At 41.2% G+C, this 26,313-nt stretch overlaps 1 long non-coding RNA gene across 1 annotated transcript in view; it reads right to left on the bottom strand.

Moving 5' to 3' along the window:
- The window catches only part of LOC142748785 (uncharacterized), a 353,773-nt gene that overhangs the window by 270,975 nt on the left and 56,485 nt on the right, over positions 1–26,313 (bottom strand). Inside the window, exons 2-3 of the long non-coding RNA XR_012882309.1 lie at positions 15,195–15,692; positions 12,400–12,569 (exon numbers count right to left, since the gene is read on the bottom strand). This is a non-coding gene — a long non-coding RNA (uncharacterized LOC142748785). The remainder of the gene's footprint in view (positions 1–12,399; positions 12,570–15,194; positions 15,693–26,313) is intronic.

Consider the following 26,313-nt stretch of genomic DNA (forward strand, 5'->3'; position numbering starts at 1 on the left):
GGTCGTGTGCATGGGCCCATAGAAATGAATGGGGCCGCAATTCTCCTGTGGATTTTCGGGGGAATTGAAGCCGCAAAAGCACGTTCGTGTGCATGGGGCCTTACACCACAACTGTGGTGCAAGGCCAGCAGAAAGATGCAACAGACTTATTAAGAGGCGTGTGCCTCCTAATATATCTGTCTCATCTTACTCCAGCGGAGCAGAAAGCTAAGACTAGTGTATGAAACACCAATATTTGTAAATCTGCCCCATAGACTTCACTTAGAAAGTGAGAATATATCTTTAACGTAACAGAAATAATTATCGCGATTGGCACAGGAACTTTTATTGGATTAATGCCAGGGGTCAGAATTTCTACTGGTGTCCATGTTGTTAATACATGCAAGACTGGATTAAGGGATAAGCAAAATTGATAAATGTTCCTCCCCACGATCTAGGGGGAATCCACTGCCTATCAGCAAGTAAGAACTAACAAGTCCCTGTTGCATCAGTATCAAAAAGCCTGTAGACCAAGCACCTGAGCATTGTTGACTGGGCAATAAATGGCGCTGTTATTTGAGGACTTCTCTATGGTATTTTTTTAGCACTTTATGAGGATCTTGTTTAGGTACTTTGGTTGGACTCTTTATGTTAGTATTATTTGGACACTGTATGGCATTGTTATTTGGGCGCTGAAAGGTGGTATTATGTTGGCACTGTATGGTGGTGTTATGTTGGTACTGTAGTGCACGGCTATTTGAGCACTGTATGGTGGTATGTGGGCACTGTATGGTGGTGTTATGTTGGCACTGTATGGTGATATTATGTGAGTACTGTATTAAACTATTTGGAAATTGTATGGTGATATTATGTGAGTACTGTATCGAACTGCTATTTGGGAATTGTATGGTGATATGTTGGCACTGGATGGTGGTGTTATGTTGGCACTGTATGGTGATATGTGGGCACTGGATGGTGATATGTGGGCAGTATATGGTTGTATGTTGGTACTGTATGGTGATATTATGTGGGCACTGTATGGTGATATGTTGGCACTGTATGGTGGTATTATGTTGGCACTGTATGGTGATATGTTGGCACTGTATGGTGGTATGTTGGCACTGTATGGTGGTATTATGTTGGCACTGTATGGTGATATGTTGGCACTGTATGGTGATATTATGTGGGCACTGTATGGTGATATGTTGGCACTGTATGGTGATATTATGTGGGCACTGTATGGTGATATGTTGGCACTGTATGGTGATATGTTGGCACTGTATTGCACTGCTATTTGGGCATAGTATGGCAGTATATTTATCATTACATTATTTAGACACTGCATGTTACTGTAATCTGGGCACTATATTTTGGACCGTTGTAGTGAGTGTGTAACGGTTTGTTATCTTTTGTTATAATGCATTAAAATGTATATCTTTTACTTGGAGCCTGTTTCATTCAGCGCTTTCCCTTCCCTGTCCTCCAAAATAAGTTTTGTTCAAGGTCTTCAAAAACCTTGATCCAGCCCTTCATCAACGACCTTCAAGGCTATTTTAGCTTTCACTTTTTTAAATGGGCCTGGATTTTGGTTCTAGAAAAAGAAGAGAGTCAAATGCTGATACAGTAAAATACCCCTTATTTAGTGCCCCCACTATTGGCAGCCAAATTACAGCCCACTAGAGCCAACTAGGTAACTTATCTTTTCCATACTCGCACTACCCGGATCGGAAGTCAGCCAGATTCCGGTATCTGCACAGTATCATGACTGCATAAAGCTTATAGATCTGGAATTTGCTCTTCCTTTTCGTCTTAGCCATGTATGGAGCAATGGCGTACATTCTTTAATGTAGGTTTATTGACCAGCTCCAAAAGTTTAACATTTTAGGAACAAAGATGCGTACAAGAATTTGGGTCAAAAATACTGCAAGGAAAGTACCTAATTATTATTTTTACCCTTGAGGGGTACGCAATGGTTGTATTAATAGAGGCAGAGGTGTTTGTACAGCCTTTCTACTACTATGGGCTTCACTACCAGAAGCTGATATTTGGGGCTCCTTATTGGACCCCCAGTCATTAGCAGTTTTCAGCTGGGGAACCACTAAAGGAATCCTCCTTTCAGTGTCAGATGGGTTCCTTAGGACCACCAGACTATCTACAAAGAACATATTTTTGAGTCCTACTGTAGCGCCCGCAAACCGCCGGCATCCCCCTCTTGCCAGCGGCCGCAGGACTCTGTCCTTTCACCGGCATCCCACTTCCCAGGGACGCTGGCACGCTGTGCTCTCTGCTTTCTCTCCCCGGCTGTTTCATAGGGTTGGGGATAATTTTACTGGTGCGTGCTGGCCCTTTAAGGCTTGGCACGGGAGCACGCGAGCACCAGTAAAATTATCCCCAACCTACCTCTGAACACACTGGCCCCTAAAAGGAATCCTGCCCCTTCCCTCAGTGCCTGAGCAATGTTGTGTCTTCCCAGTGTTTGTCTTAAAAATGGTTCCCTAGCTGTATCCAGTATGTGTGTCCAGTGTCTGTATCAAGTCCATAGTCTGAGACGACTTCTGTGTTCAAATCAAGTGTCCGAGACGACTTCACCATCTGTGTCCAGTGTCCTTGCCAAGTCCATTGTCCAAGACGAAAACTGTGTTTAAGTCCATTGCCCGAGACAAGTCCTGTTATCCAGCACAATCCAACTCCCGATAGTCCAGCACAAGCCAGCAATCCAGGTACTCTCTCCCTAGTGACTGTCATTAACATTTTGTTTGACCAGCTGCTACTAAACTACAGTGGGGCGGCCCAGTGGATCCACACACTCCATAGCCGTGACATCTACGTTTGGTGTATATGCCGGGAAAAGCTCCCAGCGTAAATGCCAAATGTATCCATAGGGCTCCATTACCCAGCGGAGGCCAAAAGGACACTCTGTCGAACTGGTATAGGTCGGTATAGTAAAGCATAGTCTATTACGTATTTGAAGCAGTGGCATCCCGCAAAATTTTTTTTTAACGTGGGAACCCATGGTCGATGTATGCCACTGTATCCCTATACAGTGGAATATGTAAGGGCCTTCCAACAGAGGTATACCTCGGGCAATACTATAAACAGGTATGTCTGGTGGAAGGCTCAGACATGATGTGAACAGAGACTTATAGGTTATTTGTGAATCATCCCATAATAAATAAACCCTAGTGACAACTGACTGGCTCCAAAGTCAGATCCAAATGGTGTTATCTCATATTAAACCTTTAGGCCCCATGCACATGACCGACCGTAATTATGGTCCGTAATTATGGGCTCATTCATTTCTATGGCCGACGGACACCTTCCCGTATATCTACGGGAGGCTGTTCGTGGCGTCGAAACCTGCACAAAAAAATAGGACAAGTCCTATTTCTTTATTTTACGGACCGTGCTCCTATACTTTATAATGGGAGCACGGCCGTAAAAACGGCCAGCCGTGCCCGTAATTATGGGTCGGAATTACGGGCACGGTCGTGTGCATGAAGCCTAAGTGTCCATTACTGTGTAAATACCTGGGCACACTCAAGAATCCGGTGAGCCAGTCCGATGTTTATCGTTTTGGAAAACTAAGGGTACCCATCCAAATCAATAGGCGGCCGTAGCATTCATAGATTTCAATGAGCGGAGTCCTCCAGTCTCGGGGTCCCAATTTTGCAAGTACTGGTTAGGAAATTGAAATTAATTGTATTGCTTGACAAGGGAAAACCAAGTTACTTATCAATGTTCCTACACTTTATAGATGAATACAGTAACTTTTTAGCTTGCGCTAAATGATATGAAATAATTACCCGGAAATGTTTTGTTTTTTTGGACAGGAGGAAAAAAAAAAAAAAAAAAGATACCCAAAAAGGAAAAAACTAAAATAAAACAAAAAGACGTTTTTCAATAAAGATATTGAGATGTAAAAGACTCCTTACAGTTTCAGCCATTGCCCCTTGACAGATCTGTACGTCTAGAGCCATTGTGCAGATGATCAGAGTGTACAACCGTGTATCACGTTTTATTTTATGTTCCCATACATTTCACGGTAAACACATGCAAAGCTTAGCAGGGAGCCCGCGTGCTTGGCAGGTACGCCCTGGGAACAGTGAAATAAAAGAAGAGTCTTGGTATGGAAAACATTTCACACAATGTTAAACTGTATTTCTCAATTTCATCACTTGAATACATTCGTGATGTGATCCTGGGATCCGGGGTTTGATGAGGAATGTTTTTTATTTGGTTGTCGGGCGTACTTTTACTTTTAAGTTCGGCCACGGACAAGCAGCAAATTCAGCTGCTGTGGTTTATTGTTAAGGTGGATTACAGAGCCAACCACCATCCATAAAAGATTGTGAGCATGGGGTTCCCACCAGCTTTCCCAGGCTCCTGAATGGCCAATCTAAATACTGGTATGCGGGGGAATGGGTGAGGGGGTTTCCCTAAATATATTGGCAGCTTTGCCATTCAGGAGACTAGGAAAGTTAGGCTATAATAAAAGAGAGAAAAAAAGGGACCAAAAGGGCGCTGCTAATAACGGCAATGGGCTAAGTAAAGTTCATAATTTAATGTGAGTAGACAGGCTACGCGTTTCAACGCCGGACCGGCGTCTTCATCAGGCCAATGGCTGACCATGTAATATATAGATGCACCGAGTCTTTCTTGTGCAGTCCGCTCTTAAATAGTAGCTTACAGCTCCGGCTCAGAGGGGGCTCCTGAGTTGGAGTCCCCCTCTCCAACATCCATATAGCCTAATGTGGTTTATAGACAGGAGTTGTCCTTCAAGAAAGAAATATGAAAATTCTGTTTTCCTGCAGTCACCACTAGGGGGAGCTTACTGCATATTGTTTTATTATTGAGTTCAATGTATACATGGTATACAGTAAGCACCACCTAGTGGTGGAGGAAGGTGGCCAGAATTTATCTTTTAAAACTCTGACTATGTAGAAGATTTGTGTCTCTCTATCAAAAAAAAAAAAAAAAAAAAAAGAGCTCCGGCCCCAATAAAGATGTAATATGAAATAAATCACAAATTTTTTTACCTATTTTAAAATTTGTGTTCAAGGGTGGACATTTCCTTTAAGGGGAGTCATAATGTAAATGCATTGTATCCAGTCTCGTAGAACATGTTAACGGGTAGACGTATCCCTAATAGATATATATATTTTTTGTCCACGCTCCAGATGGTATGTACAGTGGGACGTGATACATCATTTTAGACATTCAATACAACAAATAGTTAAATACTATGTAACAGGGGATAATGGATATGGAACTGAAGAACTTTCAATATTATCAATGTTCTGTATTACTGTAATTTGCTCGGCTGGAAATCCCCCAGAAACACAATCTAGATCTGCGATGATCTCAGTTTAGATTTGATTCAGCTCTGTGTTTTTCTGTTCTCTATATCAGTAGCTGGTCTTCTCCTACCGCAATAGTACAGAGACAGAGTTAGTGCGATAGATCAGTTATCACATGGTGCATTGCTTGCACCAGTTATCCCCCCATTTATACTAGCAGGGGCTTACATACAGAATTAAGAGTAAAACTGTGCCCCCCCCTTATGTCGCTGATTGATGGCAGCCCACAAACTATACAAGGTTGGAGGGTTCAGGATGTTAGTCCCTCACCCTCCTGCCCGACCCTTCAAAAATAAAGAGAGGTTGGACTGTAGGAACAGTTCCCCCATTCCTTCTTTGGGAATCTTGCTGTCCTTTTGGAAAGGATTCTTACCGCCCATATGGAAGGGAGATACAGCCAACCCCAGCTGTGTTTCCCCTTGGGGTCAGGTCTATGGGCCAGATAGCAGCTGTAATGTCTGCATTCATGATATGTATGTATGCCCTTGTGTACCGGGGGAGGTTGGTAAAGATCAACAATCCAGCTAGTCCTCTGCCAGTAAAGGCATGGTCGTATTTCATGGTTTATATACACAACCAGGACATCCCAATGATGAACTAGTGAGTGCAATTTGCTCAAAAATGAACCACCAAAACCGTAAAGTTTCTGCAGAATGTCAACATTTTTAAACTTTTATAAAGAACATCCTACAAATGGAAAAGTTATTAGGTATTGTGCCCAAAAATGATAAATAATAACTTCTGATTGGCTGTTAAAGTTTCATACATAAAAAAAAATAAAAAAAAAATAAAAAAACACAAACGCCACATTAAGGCCCAAAAATAGCAAAAAAGGGTCCTTTTAAAAAAATAAATAAAAAAAAAAATTCCTCAAAAATTATACCTTCAAAATTACTAATGGAGTTTCGGAGATTGATTTAGTCAGTGAGTTGGCACATTCACCAATGCACTCAATGAATGAGCTTGGTCAACAGCCGGAGTCTTTTGGCTAACATTGACCCATACGTATAGGAGATCTCATTAATACCAATAGAATCACCATCACTCTATTTACGTGAATGAGTTTTGTTGAGATTAATGGTAATGCATGGGTCTTCTATGATCATCTCCAAAAGCATCCAGCCATTTACCAACAGGACCTCGTCATTCTGGACATGGGTCTGGATGCCAGTTTCTAGACTGACAGTTTTATGTTTTGACATGGCATTTCAGAATATTATGAAAGTGGAGAACCCCTTTAAGAACAACGTACAAGTTGTGGCTTTAACTCATAAAATGCATGTGGTACTGGAAATAACAGGAAAAAAAAAAATCACAATTAATTCTTAACAACTGTTTAGACTTTCACAAACTTGGTTTCCTTTTCTTCCACAACGAACTGGTTAATTGGTGGATTAATGAAATGACTCAGCATTTACCTTTAAAAAAGTGTGGAGCGCTCTTTAGGGTCTAATCTTTTTGTTGTCACACCCAAAGTTTATTTTGGACTTTAGCAGTGACTTCTGGTGGTTGTTCTCAATGTAAGCGAGGTTAGCTCCACCATCCAAAGCAGCCACAATCGGTGGAAACTATCAGTTACTAACAGATTTGGTTACTTTATGTTTTGCTATGTGATTGGACTTGATTTTTAGTTATTGTTGAATAGGCATTAGTCATTTTTGTACTTGCCAGTTGAAGCAAATGAAAGACCTCACCCATTTGAGTCACACGACCTATTATTCTAAATTTCAGAATAAGCGGTCATATGTGTGTACACGAGAAATAACACTATTTCTGGCCATTATATGACTTGTATTCTGCATTTTTTAGCAGTTTTCCGCTCTGCAGGCTCTATTTCTAATTCTCAGTTTTATCTAAACTAGTGGGTAAAGCCCAGCTGCTATCATCTCTCCCATACACTGCACACATAGAGAAGAGAACATACTGCTCTCTTATCTCTATCACATATATAGAAGTATCACCAGCAACATGGAGGAGATTATACAGTAGTAATGAGCAGCATAGCTGTGAATACAGCACTGGGGTGAGATATAACTCTTACTAGAAGCTGCAGCAGTGTCTGTATTGGTGTCTCTCTGCTCCTGCTCCTCCCCTCTCCATAGTCTATTATGAGCAGCTGTAATCTGATCCCTCAGTGAGCTTATAGTCCATTTTATCTTGAGAAGATGGACAAAGAAGTAAATTCAGAGTAACTAAATAGTTAGGAGGCGGTGGAGAAAAAAGGAGCTTGATAAGTGAAGAGGAATTTTTATCGAATAAGATAAAATTACAATATTTTTATATTCGCTTTTATTATTGATTTATGAAAAGTTAGTGACCATTAAGATTTTGACTACTTTCAATATGTAAAATAGCTCTCCACCAAAAGGAACAAAAAAAAAACCAGTGCATCTCTAGTGCCACCTAATTGACTTAAAAGTCGCTACCCTGTAATTTAAATGTCTGACCCCTTAACCTCTTGGTGACATTTTATGTTCATTTACAGTGCTGGCACTATGTAGTTAGTACCAAGCTCCATAAATGTGAGGGGTCTGAATGGAGCTCAGAATCCATATTGGATTTCAGCTGTCGACGGCATCTAAGTGGTAAGACAGGAAGGAGGAGTCTCCCTCTGTCACCCCATCGATGCCCTACGAAGTGATCGCAGGGTGCCCATGGGTTGTCATTTCAGCCGGGGGCCTGCTTAATGTAAAACACAATTTCCTATTAACATCACCGTTTCATTGCTAATGTAATGATCTGTCCAAGGAACTGGTAAGGTTGCCATGTTGCAGTTTGTTTCGGCAAAAGTGTTGATAAATGTGTCGTTTGCCTTGCTCTGGTTATGTTTGGAGTTTATTTGTGGAGTTTTAAAGTATATGGTCATGTATGCGTCTATATAGTCCATTATAGCAGTGTATTTCAATTACAGCGTTCAGTTAACCCAAACAGGTCATGTTTTGAGGATATCCTTAATTACATTGAAGGGTCCCCCATTTTCCTGATAAGTGGTGGTTCCAGAGGAAGGACCTGCCCATTATCAGACATTTACGGCATATCCCATAGGCATTGAGCCTCTGTTATTCCTCCTGGAAATGTATGAATAAATTGACAATTGGCTGTAATAATTCGCCTTGTCAATAGAGGCATTTCCCTATACAGTCTGACACTGACATCATGGATTGGAAAGTGCCAGGAGTGTAGCCCAATTCACGAAAAAAAAAAAATCAAAGAATAAGACCAATAATAAAATGAAAAGACCGGGCTGATGTGCAACAAAACTAGTGACTAGACCAGAACGTCTGGTTTGAATGCCTTCTCCGAAATTATTCTAGAACATAAGGAAGACTGCCAATAAACTGCTCCGCAAGATCTAATATGCCAATAATAATGCCCATGAAGTTGTAATATGCCACTACTAATAGTTATCAAGATCTGATATGATACTGACAGTATCATGCCCAATCAGATCTAACACTTAAAGCGACCCTCCGGTCCCGGGACAATATTTAAAATATGGAGTAATACCTGGTGCCCTCCAGTTGTGCCCCTCTGCCGTGGATTTATCACACCCTAAAATTAATACAGACCCCAGATCAGACCTTCTAATTAAGTACAGATTCTAGAGCTGACCCTCTTAACTAATACAGAATAAATACAAATCCCGGACATGACCCCCTAAAGTAATGCAAACCACAGACCAGACTCTGCAGATACTCAACTCTCCTCATACCCGCAGGCCTGTCGAGCTCCCAAGCTCCGCCGCAGACAACGTCCTGACACCAGCCCCGCAGGTACAAGGAGCGGTAAGTATCTTTTAAAGGGGACCCATATTTAAATTTTTCTTGCTTGCTCTGGGGTTGGCATGGTAGCATCAACAGACTTCTTAGAATGGACTTCCTGTCATGTGACTTCCACTTAAATTCTGAAGTGTTGAGCTCATATGACAGGAAGTCCAGGCACCGTAGAGCTGGTCTCTTATATTTACATTGCTCCTGATATTAGGAGATAAAAAGAAAAGGGTAATTACGGATGAAAAACACGGTCGTGTGCATGGAGCCTAAGGCCCCATGCACATGACCGTAAAAAAACTCCGTAATTGTGGACCGTAATACTGTCCGCAATTACGGGCCTGGCCAGTTCTATTAGCCACAGACACCTTTCCGTATTGCTACGGAAGGGTGTCCGTGCCGTAGAACCGTGCCGGGCAATATGGAGCATGTCCTATTTTTTGTTTTTTGTGCGGGACGTGCTCCCATACTTTGTACGGGTACGGCCGTGTGCATGAGGCCTAAATCGATTTGCATGGTACTGGCCTGGCAGGTTTTCCCACAAGACTTCTCCTACACTTCTTCCAATTAAATACAGGGAACTCCAAATCCTTCACATTAGAACTAAAAGAGTTGTCTCATGAAAACAACCCCTGCCAATAATAGGGCATATGGGAGTAATAGAGGGCGGTCCACTGCTCGGAACTCCCTGTTACGTGGCCTCTACAGGGGAAGTGTATGGCCAGACTAAACTTCTCTTAGAGGATACAGAACCTGGCGTTTTTTTTGAGAAGAAGTTGTCTTGATGAGACATCCCTTTAAGTCTGAGACTATTTTGCCAAATGCTGGAGATACATGCATTTTTATTTAATAAAACATATTTAAAAATAATACTTGAACATTACTTCTTTAGCGAATAACAAGTTCACCTCTTACTCAGTATTGAGGAAACAAAACCAGCACTTTCTCGTCAGAACACTTGTAATTCTTGGAATTGATATCGGTTATATACTTCCTGTTAGCTCACAAAATCGCCTCAATCTAAGCGCTCTATTTCCTTTAAAGCTCACACTTTGTCTCTGCAAACAATCGGAGTGTTGCAACTGATAGAAAAGACCCCCTGCTAGGAGCGGCACCGAGATACAAACATCAATGGTAGCTTCATTCTAATGCATCCTCACCAGTTCTCTTCACGTTTAGGCCACCTTTTCCTATGTTAAATTAATTTAGGGTCTGCAAGGTCAGCAGGGTATAATTTCCTATATTATTATATTAACTAAATCAGTGGATTGGCACTTTAAACAACATTGACTAAGGAAAATATACATTAAAAGAGTTTCTCTGCTTTAGACTATCCATTTTTTATAAAAGTACCCCATGGTGATAAGCTGATCACAGACAGGGTATCCTGCTGTTGGATCAGATCTGCTATATTATGTGGAGAAACCAGGAAGCAAGTGTTCAATTTCCCTACAGCTCCTCCACAGGGGAAATAAGGGATTACATGGTGTCTATTGAAATGAATAGGCAGGCCCTGTAATTCATGAACATGCTGGGTCCTCCAGAGTGAGAAATACTTTTTTGTAGCCTCTACACTGTGGCTAAAAGATAAGGGGCCTGAACAGGGGTCTCCCCTCTATTAACTCAGAATTCCCTAATAGGGTATTCGATAGGGGTTTCCAAACCAGACACCACCTTTAATGTTTTGTCTGGCTGGTCTTTCTCCCAAACATTAAAGTTATTTGTATTATATTATTTACAAAGTTTAGTCTGGAATCGATTACTGTTCTTTGTGGATTTAGAGAACATATGTTCCAGTAATGTGCGTTCCTTCCTTTATTTCCTAACATATCCTATTTTATAGCTTAATAAGTGGAGACATTTGTTAGAAAGTTTGGGTAATTAAACCAAAAACTATTAGTTTTAGCTAAAAATTAGAATTTTTGTAAGGTTCACTTTAAACATTAGTTTTACTAACTAGCTGGTATACCTAAAACTAAACATTTGTAAAATTTGCCTTCTGACATATCTTTTCCTGGTTAGAGGTGGAAAACCCATCAATTAGTGGCTACAGTCGGTTTATATAGCTTAGGCCACTCCCTCACAGCAGTTAGGGGGCGGTCCCGACTACACACACGCAGTCAGACTACCGAGCATCAGCCAAGTGATTTTATCTCTACCTGTCTGTTGCCATTGCAGTCTCTTTTAGGTCTCCTAATAATAAAACATCAGATAGAATGTGCCTGTGCCGCTGCATAGCAACAATCAAAGAGGGTGACAACCTCACATCTTCTTAGCCATGCATATTTTTGCTGTTGTTGCTCCTCCAGGTTGCTTTCCGCTTCCCGTGTATGATGTAAAATTATTGACAACCAATAATTTCTGCTTCTCCCTGCACTGGGCTAAAGTTTTCACACGACCCATGACATGCATGCTGCTGTACAGGGTACAATCTGCAGCCTCTCCTGTGCCTTTTGTTGTATTTGCATCTGTGTCTGCCCAGCATCCTGCTCACAATTTGGAATAATCTATATAACTTTAGCTCCTAATAGATGAGATCTGGCAACTCCTTTTTTCTATGTGATGCCAGGGCATCATGGGACATGTAGTTACTAGAGCTACTGATTGCAGACAGTGATTTCTACAACCACAATGGCGGACAGAAGCGGCTTTACTCTCTTTTAAAAAGCAAACTAGAGGTGGCACGAGGGAATAGAACACAGTTATAATGTGAGGTAGGATAGGGGGAGGTGGAAATGATTTTGTGTGTATTCTAACGTTTTTATTTAAAAAAAAAGTATATATATATATATATATATATTTATTTTTTAAAGTGAACCTGCATTTTAAGAACTTTCTAGACTTTTCATTATGGCCAATCAGTGTGTGATCCATATAGTCAAAGATAACTTGTATCCTACATTATTATTTATTACGATACTGATATAACATGCATGAAACCTAACACCTGTCTCCTCTTGAGCCTCCGAGGTTTTGCAATTTCTAATGATCCAGAGGTGGAGCCCGTCCATACAGGAGCTAATTTGTATGAATCCGTTCCAGTACATTCAATGTCTCTTTCTCTGGCAGCCTCCGTGGGAATGCATATAAAAAGGGTAACCTAATCTCTCAAAGGATGTTGATTACAGAGAGAGTACTTTAAGGAACACTGATTTTCTGCCCCATTAACCACTACATGACATATGTCAGAAAGGGGAAGGAATCGCATGGTGGGCTATATAAAATACGCTCCAAATCGGCCCCAGATTCTTTGTGCTCACCTCACGGCAACTAACAAGTTTTCTTTTTTTTACCTGATTTAACCTTTGTTTTCTACATTCCAGAGGATGACATTCAGGAAGTCTCTATCTGCAAATCTTTCTCTTGTAATCTGATATATAGGATACATCGCTGGTTTTTGCAGGCGTCTTCTCACCTTAATAACCTTGTCTAGTGTCAGTGGAGGTGACTGAACAAAGCAGATCTTCATTAAAAAAAAAAACATTTAAATGAAAGAGCATTAAAAAGGGTTGTGAGAGATAAGAAAAACAGTATGTCTGGGGTTATTTTCAGAAACAGCGCCACCCTTGTCCTTAGGCTGTGTAGGGTATTGCAGCTCAGCACCATATGAATATTTCTGAAAAAAAAGCAGACTTTTTTTTCTCTAGTCATACAACCCCTCTAACTAATAAAAACAGACTGAAGTCATCATAAAAAAAAAAAAAGCATTCAACTTTTCTATATCTGTTTATAACTTATAACCTGTCTACCCTGGCATGTCTATTTTAGTAAATACTTTTGTTCCCCATGAAGTAACAATTCTGGAGCATCTTTTCTTAGACCTATGCATGATTCTGTTCCTCTGTTATTCCTCCTGGAATTGTCTGAATAAATTGATAACTGGGAGTTACCTATACCTCTGTCAAAACGGTGCCCATGCACAATCTGGCACTGTCAGCAGTGATTGGGCAGTGTCAGAGTGTGTATGGACACGCCCCTTTGACTTGGTAACACACACTTTTCAATTTATTCATACATTTCCAGGCGGAATAACAGAGGAACAGTACAATGCAGAGTTCTATGAGAAGTGCTCCAGAATTGTTATTTTATGTTGGATTGCAAGTATTGACTAAACACCTAATGGCAGCCATTGCAATGCCCATAGTGGTTGCCACCTAGCTTTCCACGGACTTGATTACAAGAAGATCATCAAGAGAGAGGGAACTGAAGGGAGTGAAAAATTCTGTATAGTAATGCAAATCTATATGTGGTTCAAGGTTGAAAACTGGGTGACAACCATATGAGCCCTGTAACAGCTGCTATTGTAAAGTCTGCCATATATGTATCAGGTCTACTATGTACCAGGTCTACTAAGCCCGCTCCTAAAAAATAAAAGCCAAACAACATGGTTGCAGCTGTTTGTATGCACCAATTTCAAAAAGAGAAGAAGAGTATAAAAAAAACCTACAAAAACCTTTACGGATCTCTTCCCTGCTGGATCTAATGTGAGTATTATGGGGGAAAAAAAAGGACAGGGAAATACATTGCAACCAGCATGTGAAAATCGTACCCTCCCTTACCTTCTAGTAGTGATTTGCCCATTCCTCACCCTTACCCTACAGTAATCACAGCAATTCCTTGTCTCTGGTCTTCCCACAGTGGTTAAAGCAATGCATCGCTATCATCTCACCCCCAGTGGTCACAGCAGAGCCTTATTATCCTCTTGCCACATTCGTCACACCAGTACCCTGTCCTCCCCTTTTTCCCCAGTAGAAACAGCAGTGCCTCCCAACTTCCTCTCAAAGTAGTCATATAGTGCCATTCCCCTTTTCCCATATAATTACCTCCCACAATATACCTAGCGCTGGCCAGAAGCTACATGTAATGGTGCGGAGCTACCAGTTCCCACATTTATGCAGAAGAATCGTATAGGGCTCCCATTATTGTGCCCAGTTTTGTGTATTATATATACACACACACAAATTATATATATACATATACACACACATACATATATATTTATATATATACATATACACACACACACACACACACACACACACACACACGTTCTATGAACACTACGCTTTCGTCAGGAAGTGATTCGTTTCATGGGGTTTAGTGGTAGATGGTGGGTGACGGTCTATAGACATTGTAAGATTCAGTCACAGGCCTTAGGGTATAGTCTAAAAAAAAAATCATCAAAAAGAAGCGGTAACATTCAATATATATATATATATATATATATATATATATATATATATATATATATAACCTAGACTCAAAAGGTATACACCAAAAGCAGACATCAAACAATAGAACATCAGAAGATTACAAGTAAGATAGAGGCAAGGAAGCGGCTGGGTGATGGGCAACAGAGATTGTGTAAGCAAACGGAAACTCAGGCCTCAAGCACACATCCGTTGCGATTTATACGGCCGCAAATCACGGATCCGTGGAACACGGACGGCACGCGGATGGCTTCCGTGTGCGGTCCGTTGTTTTAAGGGACCAAATGAACAGAAAGGCCGCGACTGATCAGCAAAAAACAGACAAGAGTAGGACATGTTCTTTTTTTCATGGAGAAGACGCACGGAACCTTTAAAATAACGGAAGAGTGCATGGACCCATAGAAATGAATGGGTCAATGTGCTATCCTGACCGTGTCACAGGGCTTCCCAGTGACGTGATAAATGGGGTCCCTTGTATGCCGCAATCAGCATTAATTGTGGCATAGTAGGGGACGGCAGCAATGAGAAGTATATCTGCCGTTAGTGCGGGACTGAAGCAGAGTGTTACAGCCCTTGTCCCGCTCATGAACTTCTAAGCACAATGACAATTTTGTACTACATAAAGGGGTCGTCCGTTTGGAACACCCAATTGTCTCCAGGTTCTTTTCAAGTTACAGCACATCTGTAGATGTTCCAGTAGTAGGACATCCTCCCATCAGCTTATTTTCAGGGGACCATGCTAACAAAAATAGATGGAACCTATTTCTGAGATGAAGTACAGACTATTTATATATATATATATATATATATATATATATATATATATATATATATATATATTATATATATATATATCCAAAAATCCAAAATGATCCTACCTGGAAGTGTCTCAAATGTCCCACATTTATGATTTAGGCCACGTCCTAACGCGGTGTCATTGCATAAGTTCCATCACAATATTTTATGTTGACATGCTTTTCTTTAGTGGTTTTCCATCTTACATAGTAGTGGTTTCTGTAGATTTCACCGGTTTAGCTAGTCAAGAGTTCTGGTCTACTATCCTGTCCCGGCATCTTGTCAATGATCCCTACTTTTCTTTTGATCGGACATTGACTTGAATTTCCAATGCGATCACCGATTCGATTGTTTCTTGGTCCTGATTGAGTGATTGAACTTTGATTGCTGAAGGTCTTCTAGAAGGTGTCATCTTAGGTCGTCTTTGAGCCTTCAAGAAATCTTCCACCATGTAAAAGGTAATCAGTTCTTCGATTTCTGGAAAAAAGTCCAAGGATTTACCCGTCACAGAACAAATCATAAAGAGTCCTGGCGTTTCCTCGTGACATTGTACATGATGGGTTTTGATTGATTGTAGATTGCTGGAAATTAAAAAAATAATATCAAAAATATCAAACAAGAATAATTGGAATTATCTCCATTCATATCCTCCAACATTTAGCCAATCAATAGACATTTAAAGGTTTTTTTTCCAGATTTTACAAAAAAAGTATGTGAACCTAATAAAGAAAATAATCAAATTTCTAATATACTTACCTTTCCAATTCTGCTCAGTCCCCATCCATAGTCTCCTCGGTCGTTGTGTTATTTAGTAATAATAAAAAAAACATTAAAGCCAATTTGAAGTTGTGGTCTTAAACAAAATAATTCATAAGAGATTAGCGCATTTTAATTTTTGCTACGAGACTCCTCTACTCTCTAATGTGCCGCTGTAGGTTGTCATTACGGTTATGGGGGCACGGATTGTCACTGTTATAGGGGCACTAAAATAGTTACCACAGCCACGTATATAACTCTGTCTCCCTATCTCTCCGAGGGCAGATGTTGCAGACACACCCATTCCCTGTAGCCTAAATTGGCCCAAGAGGTTCCTCTGTCCCATATGGGGAGGCCAGTACTATTTAAGACGTGATAGTTAAGGGTACCCGTTACAGATTTTGCATCAGGGGCCCAGCAGTTTTCAGGTCTGCCATTGGGCATAACCGGCTGCATGTGACCCTTGGACTGCCTGAAGATCATGATTGTGTTCTGATCCTGAATAGAGTTTTTAACGTATATTATGTTATTTACCACTTCTTTTAAAGGTGCCTCTGTTATGGGGGTCCAGTGATTGTCACGGTTATGGAGGCACTGTAGATGTTACTGTGGAAAAATGTCAGAACTCTGGTCACATCACCGGTTCTATGGTAGGCCTAGTGTGAATAAAATGGGCCTACTTCAGTTGGGCTGTATTTTTTTAGCCCTTCAAAGCAAAGTAGTACAGCTCCAAAGAACCTTGAAATAAAACTTTTATGATCTAATTGTTTATAACATCATTCTGCTGCTAACTTTAGTTGTCAGCTCGAAAGGGTTTATAAGAAATACGGAGATATTTCCAGATACCCCACGTTGTAGACTAAAGACATTTGGCAGGGGCCTCTTAAATTAGCACGTGGGCTGAAGAGTAGATAAAACAATACTGAGGCACCTACCCCTAATATTACACATACACAAGCTCTAAAAGGGCCACATGAATAGCCTCGATTTTAAGAAAAAGCGCCTAAATACGTTCAGGCCTTTACTTAACCGGTTAAGGACTAGGCTGTTTTACAGCTAAATGACCAGAGCAAATTTCACAATTTTGCTATGCGCTTCTTTACATGACTATAACTCAGCAGGTGAATAAAGTTCATCTTTGAATTTTACACTCTTTTTAAAGGACAGATAGGGCTTTGTTTTAGTGGCATTTGTCAGTATATATCATTTTTTTTTTTTTCACTAAAGTGGGCAAAATTGGAAAAAAATGCAAGAATTTAACAATTGCGTCGGTTTATGCTAGCATTTTTCACACACGGTATGAACCACGGCCAAAATTAATCTCCTTTCACATTCTTCCACTTCTCCCGTGCATGGGGATACCAAATATGTGAGCCTTATTCACTGTGCGGGCATGTGCCAGGGCTTGGCATAAAAGGAGGCTTTTTGGCCTTTTCGGTCCAGGAATTTTGCATTTGATTTTATAGCCGCATACTGTTTTCTGGGGGGCCTAATGCTGCTGAAACATTAGAAACACCCCATAAATGACTTCATTCACACAAGTAGACCCCACAAGGTTTCCTTCAAGGGGTTTATCATATTTTTAGCAAGTCCAGTTTTCTTCTGAAAGTTTCTTGAATAAGATGGAACAAAATAAAATCAGCACTTTTTTAGCAAATGCGTCAGTTTAGGCTAGTATTTTTCACACACGGTATAGACCACGGCCAAAATTCATCTCCTTTCACGTTCTTCCACTTCTCCCGTGCATGGGGATACCAAATATGTGTGCCTTATTCAATGGGGGGGCATGTGCCAGGGCTTGGCATAAAAGGAGGCTTTTTGGCCTTTTCGGTCTAGGAATTTTGCATTTGATTTTAGAGCCGCATACTGTTTTCTGGGGGGCCTAATGCTGCTGAAACATTAGAATCACCCCATAAATGACTTCATTCGCACAAGTAGACCCCACAAGGTTTCCTTCAAGGGGTTTATCATATTTTTAGCAAGTCCAGTTTTCTTCTGAAAGTTTCTTGAATAAGATGGAACAAAATAAAATCAGCACTTTTTTAGCAAATGCGTCAGTTTAGGCTAGTATTTTTCACACACGGTATAGACCACGGCCAAAATTCATCTCCTTTCACGTTCTTCCACTTCTCCCGTGCATGGGGATACCAAATATGTGTGCCTTATTCACTGTGCGGGCATGTGCCAGGGCTTGGCATAAAAGGAGGCTTTTTGGCCTTTTCGGTCCAGGAATTTTGCATTTGATTTTAGAGCCGCATACTGTTTTCTGGGGGGCCTAATGCTGCTGAAACATTAGAATCACCCCATAAATGACTTCATTCGCACAAGTAGACCCCACAAGGTTTCCTTCAAGGGGTTTATCATATTTTTAGCAAGTCCAGTTTTCTTCTGAAAGTTTCTTGAATAAGATGGAACAAAATAAAATCAGCACTTTTTTAGCAAATGCGTCAGTTTAGGCTAGTATTTTTCACACACGGTATAGACCACGGCCAAAATTCATCTCCTTTCACGTTCTTCCACTTCTCCCGTGCATGGGGATACCAAATATGTGTGCCTTATTCAATGGGGGGGCATGTGCCAGGGCTTGGCATAAAAGGAGGCTTTTTGGCCTTTTCGGTCTAGGAATTTTGCATTTGATTTTAGAGCCGCATACTGTTTTCTGGGGGGCCTAATGCTGCTGAAACATTAGAATCACCCCATAAATGACTTCATTCGCACAAGTAGACCCCACAAGGTTTCCTTCAAGGGGTTTATCATATTTTTAGCAAGTCCAGTTTTCTTCTGAAAGTTTCTTGAATAAGATGGAACAAAATAAAATCAGCACTTTTTTAGCAAATGCGTCAGTTTAGGCTAGTATTTTTCACACACGGTATAGACCACGGCCAAAATTCATCTCCTTTCACGTTCTTCCACTTCTCCCGTGCATGGGGATACCAAATATGTGTGCCTTATTCGCTGTGCGGGCATGTGCCAGGGCTTGGCATAAAAGGAGGCTTTTTGGTCCAGGAATTTTGCATTTGATTTTATAGCAGCATACTGTTTTCTGGGGGGTGTAATGCTGCTGAAACATTAGAATCACCCCATAAATGACTTAATTCACACAAGTAGACCCCACAAGGTTTCCTTCAAGGGGTTTATCATATTTTTAGACAGTCCAGTTTTCTTCTGAAAGTTTCTTGAATAAGATGGAACAAAATAAAATTACCTTTTTTTTTTAACAATTGCGCCAGTTTATGCTAGCTTTTTCACACACAAAATGGACCACGGACAAAATTCATCGCATTTCACATTCTTCCACTTCTCCCGTGCATGGGGATACCAAATATGTGTGCTTTATTCACGGGCATGTGCCAGGGCTTGGCATAAAAGGAGGCTTTTTGGCCTTTTCGGTCCAGGAATTCTGCACTTGATTTTATAGCCGCATACTGTTTTCTGGGGGGCCTAATGCTGCTGAAACATTAGAAACACCCCATAAATTACTTCACTCACACAAGTAGACCCCACAAGGTTTCCTTCAAGGGGTTTATCATATTTTTAGACAGTCCAGTTTTCTTCTGAAAGTTTCTTGAATAAGATGGATCAAAATAAAATTAGCAATTTTTTAGCAAATGCGTCAGTTTATACCAGCATTTTTCACACACGGTATAGACCACGGTCAAAATTAATCTCCGTTCACATTCTGCCACTTCTCCCGTGCATGGGGATACCAAATATGTGGCCTTATTTATCACATAGAGATGTAGGAGGGCGGACGATAGAGGAAGATTATTTCACAAATCGCTTTTTTTCAAAGCTGGTTTTACAAAACTCAACAGAGTTTCTATAACACTTCCAAAATATCTGCTCTTGAAGCAGAAATCCCAAAATATTCATCTAGGGGTATAATGGGAATTTATTTTTTGGGGTTTTCTAAAATAAGAAATTGCAGGTTAATGCAAATGGAGCTCTCCAGCAGATGAACTTTAGAAAACATCAAACATGACATCCACCCCCCACCCATTCCCTCCCTCACCCTTGGAGTAAAATCAGGGGAAAAATAAAAACGTAATGTAGGGCAAATATATTTTCAACAAATTAACTAAAATCTAATAATTCAGAACAGTGTGGTATTTTTTAAAACATGGCTCAATGCACAGGCCTGGTTGCGAGGGACATGAGGGACAGAAATATCGGGAATCTTTGCGGTGCCCGTCTTTTCTGCAGACGCGGCACTTTTTCTGGGGGTTGCTTCTGGTTGCTGTTGGGGGAATCCGACTGACGAAGTGTCTTTCAGTCAGTCGCGTGACATCCTCAGACTGGGGGCATTCTCGGGTGTCCTGAACATCAAAAATGAGGCCTTCAATAATTTTCTCCTGGAAATCCAGGTATGTGTCTCTGCCTCTGTTTTTTTTATACAGCACAAATGAATTGTGGATGGCCACCTGTAACAAATAAATGGCCACCTTTTTGTACCAGGTTTTAGTTTTGCGTTTTACTAAATAGGGCTGTAAAACCTGGTCGCTTAAATCCACCCCCCCCCCATGTACTTGTTATATTCGGAAACGCTCACTGGTTTGTGCTTGTCCGATGTTGCCCCTCTTTCCCTCACTGCCACTGTTCCTGCGGTATGAATCGTGCTTAGCACATACACATCTTTGCGATCCCTGAACTTGACCGCCAGCAATTCCTCAGATGCATAAGCACAGGAGTCCCCCTTTACCATGCGCTTCCCCACTAATTGCTGTGGAAAACCAATTCTGTTTTTGCGCATGGTACCACATGCCCCAGTCCTTGCAGCATGCAAATGCCTAAACAGGGGCACACTGGAATAAAAATTATCACAGTACAGGTGGTACCCCTTGTGAAGCAGAGGCTGCATTATCTCCCACACGATCTTACTGCTGGTGGAAAGATCAGGGGGGCATCCAGGAACATTTATTGTGCGGTCCCGCCCTTCATAAATCCTGAAGGCGGTGGTATATCCTGACCCGCTTTCACACAATTTGTAGAGCTTAACGCCATATCTTGCCCTTTTTGAAGGTAGATATTGGCGAAAGCTAAGTCTGCCATGGAAGTTGAGGAGGGATTCGTCCACACTTACATTCTGCTCAGGGGTGTAGAGTTGCAGAAATAAATTATTCAGGGAATTTATTAGCGGTCTTATTTTGAACAACCGATCCCGGTTTGCATCGGTACTTGGGGGGGCCTGTGCGTTGTCATTGAAGTGGAGGAACCTCATTATTGTCTCATAACGAGACCTGGGCATTACTGCAGAATATAATGGGGTGGCTTGGGCGGGTCTTGTTGACCAGTAAGACCTAATGGAGGGCTTTTTGACAATACCCATATTTAGGGTGAGCCCCAAAAAATTTTTTAATTCCTGCAAATTGGTGGGCGTCCAATCTCTGGCATGGGTGGATGAAGGTTTCTGCCTTATATATTGCGTGGCATATAAATTTGTTTCGTGGACAATCTGATTTAGGATGTCGTCCGTTATAAATAAATGGAAGTAATCCATTTGGACAAAATTTGTATTGTCCACGGTTATGCCAGGAGTGGCCGTAAATCCGTGGATTCTAGGCCCAAAAGATGGGGCAGGTGCCCATACAAGAGCCTGGACTGGAGGGACCAGGCTGTCCCGTGCTACAGCGCTACTTGGCCCTGCACTTTCATGTTCTGCAGTTTCGACTGCATCAGGGACAACGTCCCCTGAAGATGAACCTGAAGTGACGCTGTCATCGTCACTACCTAAAACAGGTTCCATCTCGGACGCCATCTCTGATGCGGTCTCCGACTCAGACCACAGCATGGCGTATGCCTCCTCGGCGCTAAACAACTTCCTCGCCATAACGTAACTAACACTAACACTAACTAAACAAATTTTTTTTTTTTTTTTTTTTTTTTATAAAACACACAAACTAACTGCTATATATATCTACACTACCGCTAACAAAAAAATAAACCGCTATTGCTATATATATTATATATATGTGGATATATATATAATTATATACTCCCTACCTGCCTATTCTAATAGAATAAAAGAAAGAAAGGTAGATAGATAGAAAAAAAGATAGATGGATAGATAGATTGTATAGATAGATAGAAATCTATCTATACAGAGAATGTTTTAGTGTAACTGTATTTTTTTTCACTGTATTCTTCTGGCAGCAATTCTCCCGAGTCTCTTCTTCTCCTCAAACTGAAACAATGTTTGAGGAGAAGAAAAGAGGCAGGAGATTTACTGCCAGAAAAGTCAAAATAAAACAAATGTGGTCGCTGTGATAGGTTTTCACAGCGACCACATGATCAGGGACCATCACATTGGTCCCTGATACTCTGCCCAGTGCCCAGAGCTGTTGGTAACAGCGAGGGCACAGGGCTGTGTGCACGCGATCGCGTGCACACTGTTTTCTATGCAGAAATGCATGTGATCGCTGTGATTGGTTGTCACAGCGATCACATGTTCAGGGGCCAAAAGATTGACCCCTGACATTCTGCCCAGTGCCCATGGCTGTTAGCAACAGCCAGGGCATAGAGCTGTGTGCACGCGATCGCGCGTGCACAGTCTCTGAAGTGCGGCCGTATATATACTATACGCCGGACTTTAGAGACCCTGGCCGCTGGCCGTATATTTACGGCCAGCGGTCGGGAACCTGTTAAAGGCATCGCAGTCAACAGGCAACCACACAGGATTTCGTTTTTCCTAGCAAGTCCGGGGTTGTCACTCACTTTTGTTAACTGATAATGGCGCTAGTAAATTAAATGTAATAATTTTTAACATTATAAAACAGACATGAATGCAAATTAGAAATATATGATCATTGGTTAAATATAAACATTCATCAATCCTAATTATCACAGTAAAACAGAGAGATCATACGATAGACAAAAAGAAAAGAGAGAGATATAGTATATAATCCACCCACATTTTATATATATATATATACAGTGAAGGAAATAAGTATTTGATCCCTTGCTGATTTTGTAAGTTTGCCCACTGTCAAAGACATGAACAGTCTAGAATTTTTAGGCTAGGTTAATTTTACCAGTGAGAGATAGATTATATAAAAAAAAAAAAATAATAACAAAAAAAAAATCACATTGGCAAAATTATATATATTTATTTGCATTGTGCACAGAGAAATAAGTATTTGATCCCTTTGGCAAACAAGACTTAATACTTGGTGGCAAAACCCTTGTTGGCAAGCACAGCAGTCAGACATTTTTTGTAGTTGATGATGAGGTTTGCACACATGTTAGATGGAATTTTGGCCCACTTCTCTTTGCAGATCATCTGTAAATCATTAAGATTTCGAGGCTGTCGCTTGGCAACTCAGATCTTCAGCTCCCTCCATAAATTTTCGATGAGATTAAGGTCTGGAGACTGGCTAGGCCACTCCATGACCTTAATGTGCTTCTTTTTGAGCCACTCCTTTGTTGCCTTGGCTGTATGTTTCGGGTCATTGTCGTGCTGGAAGACCCAGCCACGAGCCATTTTTAATGTCATGGTGGAGGGAAGGAGGTTGTCACTCAGGATTTGACGGTACATGGCTCCATCCATTCTCCCATTGATGCGGTGAAGTAGTCCTGTGCCCTTAGCAGAGAAACATCCCCAAAACATAATGTTTCCACCTCCATGCTTGACAGTGGGGACGGTGTTCTTTGGGTCATAGGCAGCATTTCTCTTCCTCCAAACACGGCGAGTTGAGTTAATGCCAAAGAGCTCAATTTTAGTCTCATCTGACCACAGCACCTTCTCCCAATCACTCTCAGAATCATCCAGATGTTCATTTGCAAACTTCAGACGGGCCTGTACATGTGCCTTCTTGAGCAGGGGGACCTTGCGGGCACTGCAGGATTTTAATCCATTACGGCGTAATGTGTTACCAATGGTTTTCTTGGTGACTGTGGTCCCAGCTGCCTTGAGATCATTAACAAGTTCCCCCCGTGTAGTTTTCGGCTGAGCTCTCACCTTCCTCAGGATCAAGGATACCCCACGAGGTGAGATTTTGCATGGAGCCCCAGATCGATGTCGATTGACAGTCATTTTGTATGTCTTCCATTTTCTTACTATTGCACCAACCGTTGTCTCCTTCTCAAACAGCGTCTTACTTATGGTTTTGTAGCCCATTCCAGCCTTGTGCAGGTCTATGATCTTGTCCCTGACATCCTTAGAAAGCTCTTTGGTCTTGCCCATGTTGTAGAGGTTAGAGTCAGACTGATTCATTGAGTCTGTGGACAGGAGTCTTTTATACAGGTGACCATGTAAGAGCTGTCTATAATGCAGGCACCAAGTTGATTTGGAGCGTGTAACTGGTCTGGAGGAGGCTGAACTCTTAATGGTTGGTAGGGGATCAAATACTTATTTCTCTGTGCACAATGCAAATAAATATATATCATTTTGACAATGTGATTTTCTTTTTTTTTTAAATATAATCTATCTCTCACTGGTAAAATTAACCTAGCCTAAAAATTCTAGACTGTTCATGTCTTTGACAGTGGGCAAACTTACAAAATCAGCAAGGGATCAAATACTTATTTCCTCCACTGTATGTATATATAATATATATATATATATATATATACATATACACATACACACAATCCAAGGGCAAAGAAACACAGCACTCCACACATCAAGGAAATCAGGCCATGTGCTCGTTACCAGGGGATGAATCAATTTGCCTTCTTTTTAGATAGATGCCAGCATAGAACGTAGTAACGGCACCAGGACTTCAAGACGGATGAAAAACAGGGTGCATTTATTCACCTCAAGAAATAACAGCAACGTTTCGGTTCAACAGGAACCTTTCTCAAGCTTGAGAAAGGTTCCTGTTGAACCGAAACGTTGCTGTTATTTCTTGAGGTGAATAAATCCACCCTGTTTTTCATCCGTCTTGAAGTCCTGGTGCCGTTACTACGTTCTATGCTGGTATCTATATATACACATACACACACACACACACACACACACACACACACACACACACACACACACTACCGTTCAAAAGTTTAGGGTCACTTAGAAATTTCCTTATTTTTGAAAGAAAAGCACAGTTTTTTTCAATGAAGATAACATTAAATTAATCAGAAATACACTCTATACATTGTTAATGTGGTAAATGACTATTCTAGCTGCAAACGTCTGGTTTTTAATGCAATATCTACATAGGTATATAGAGGCCCATTTCCAGCAACCATCACTCCAGTGTTCTAATGGTACATTGTGTTTGCTAACTGTGTTAGAAGGCTAATGGATGATTAGAAAACACTTGAAAACCCTTGTGCAATTATGTTAGCTCCGCTGTAAACAGTTTTGCTGTTTAGAGGAGCTATAAAACTGACCTTCCTTTGAGCTAGTTGAGAATCTGGAGCATTACATTTGTGGGTTCGATTAAACTCTCAAAATGGCTAGAAAAAGAGAGCTTTCATGTGAAACTCGACAGTCTATTCTTGTTCTTAGAAATGAAGGCTATTCCATGCGAGAAATTGCCAAGAAACTGAAGTTTTCCTACAACGGTGTGTACTACTCCCTTCAGAGGACAGCACACACAGGCTCTAACCAGAGTAGAAAGAGAAGTGGGAGGCCCCTCTGCACAACTGAGCAACAAGACAAGTACATTAGAGTCTCCAGTTTCAGAAATAGACGCCTCACAGGTCCTCAACTGGCTGCTTCATTAAATAGTACCCGCAAAACACCAATGTCAACGTCTACAGTGAAGAGGCGACTCCGGGATGCTGGCCTTCAGGGCAGAGTGGCAAAGAAAAAGCCATATCTGAGATTGGCTAATAAAAGGAAAAGATTAATATGGGCAAAAGCACACAGACATTGGACAGAGGAAGATTGGAAAAAAGTGTTATGGACAGACGAATCGAAGTTTCAGGTGTTTGGATCACACAGAAGAACATTTGTGAGACGCAGAACACCTGAAAAGATGCTGGAAGAGTGCCTGACGCTGTCTGTCAAGCATGGTGGAGGTAATGTGATGGTCTGGGGTTGCTTTGGTGCTGGTAAAGTGGTAGATTTGTACAAGGTAAAAGGGATTTTGAATAAGGAAGGCTATCACTCCATTTTGCAATGCCATACCCTGTAGACAGCGCTTGATTGGAGCATATTTCATCCTACAACAGGACAATGACCCAAAGCACACCTCCAAATTATGCAAGAACTATTTAGGGAAGAAGCCGGCAGCTGGTATTCTATCTGTAATGGAGTGGCCAGCGCAGTCACCAGATCTCAACCCCATAGAGCTGTTGTGGGAGCAGCTTGACCGTATGGTACGCAAGAAGTGCCCATCAAGCCAATCCAACTTGTGGGAGGGGCTTCTGGAAGCATGGGGTGAAATTTCTCCAGATTACCTCAACAAATTAACAGCTAGAATGCCAAAGGTCTGCAATGCTGTAATTGCTGCAAATGGAGCATTCCAAGAGTTTGAAGGAGAAAATTATTATTTCAAATAAAAA

Source organism: Rhinoderma darwinii, chromosome 3, assembly GCF_050947455.1.
Source record: "Rhinoderma darwinii isolate aRhiDar2 chromosome 3, aRhiDar2.hap1, whole genome shotgun sequence".
Taxonomy (NCBI): Eukaryota; Metazoa; Chordata; class Amphibia; order Anura; family Rhinodermatidae; genus Rhinoderma; species Rhinoderma darwinii.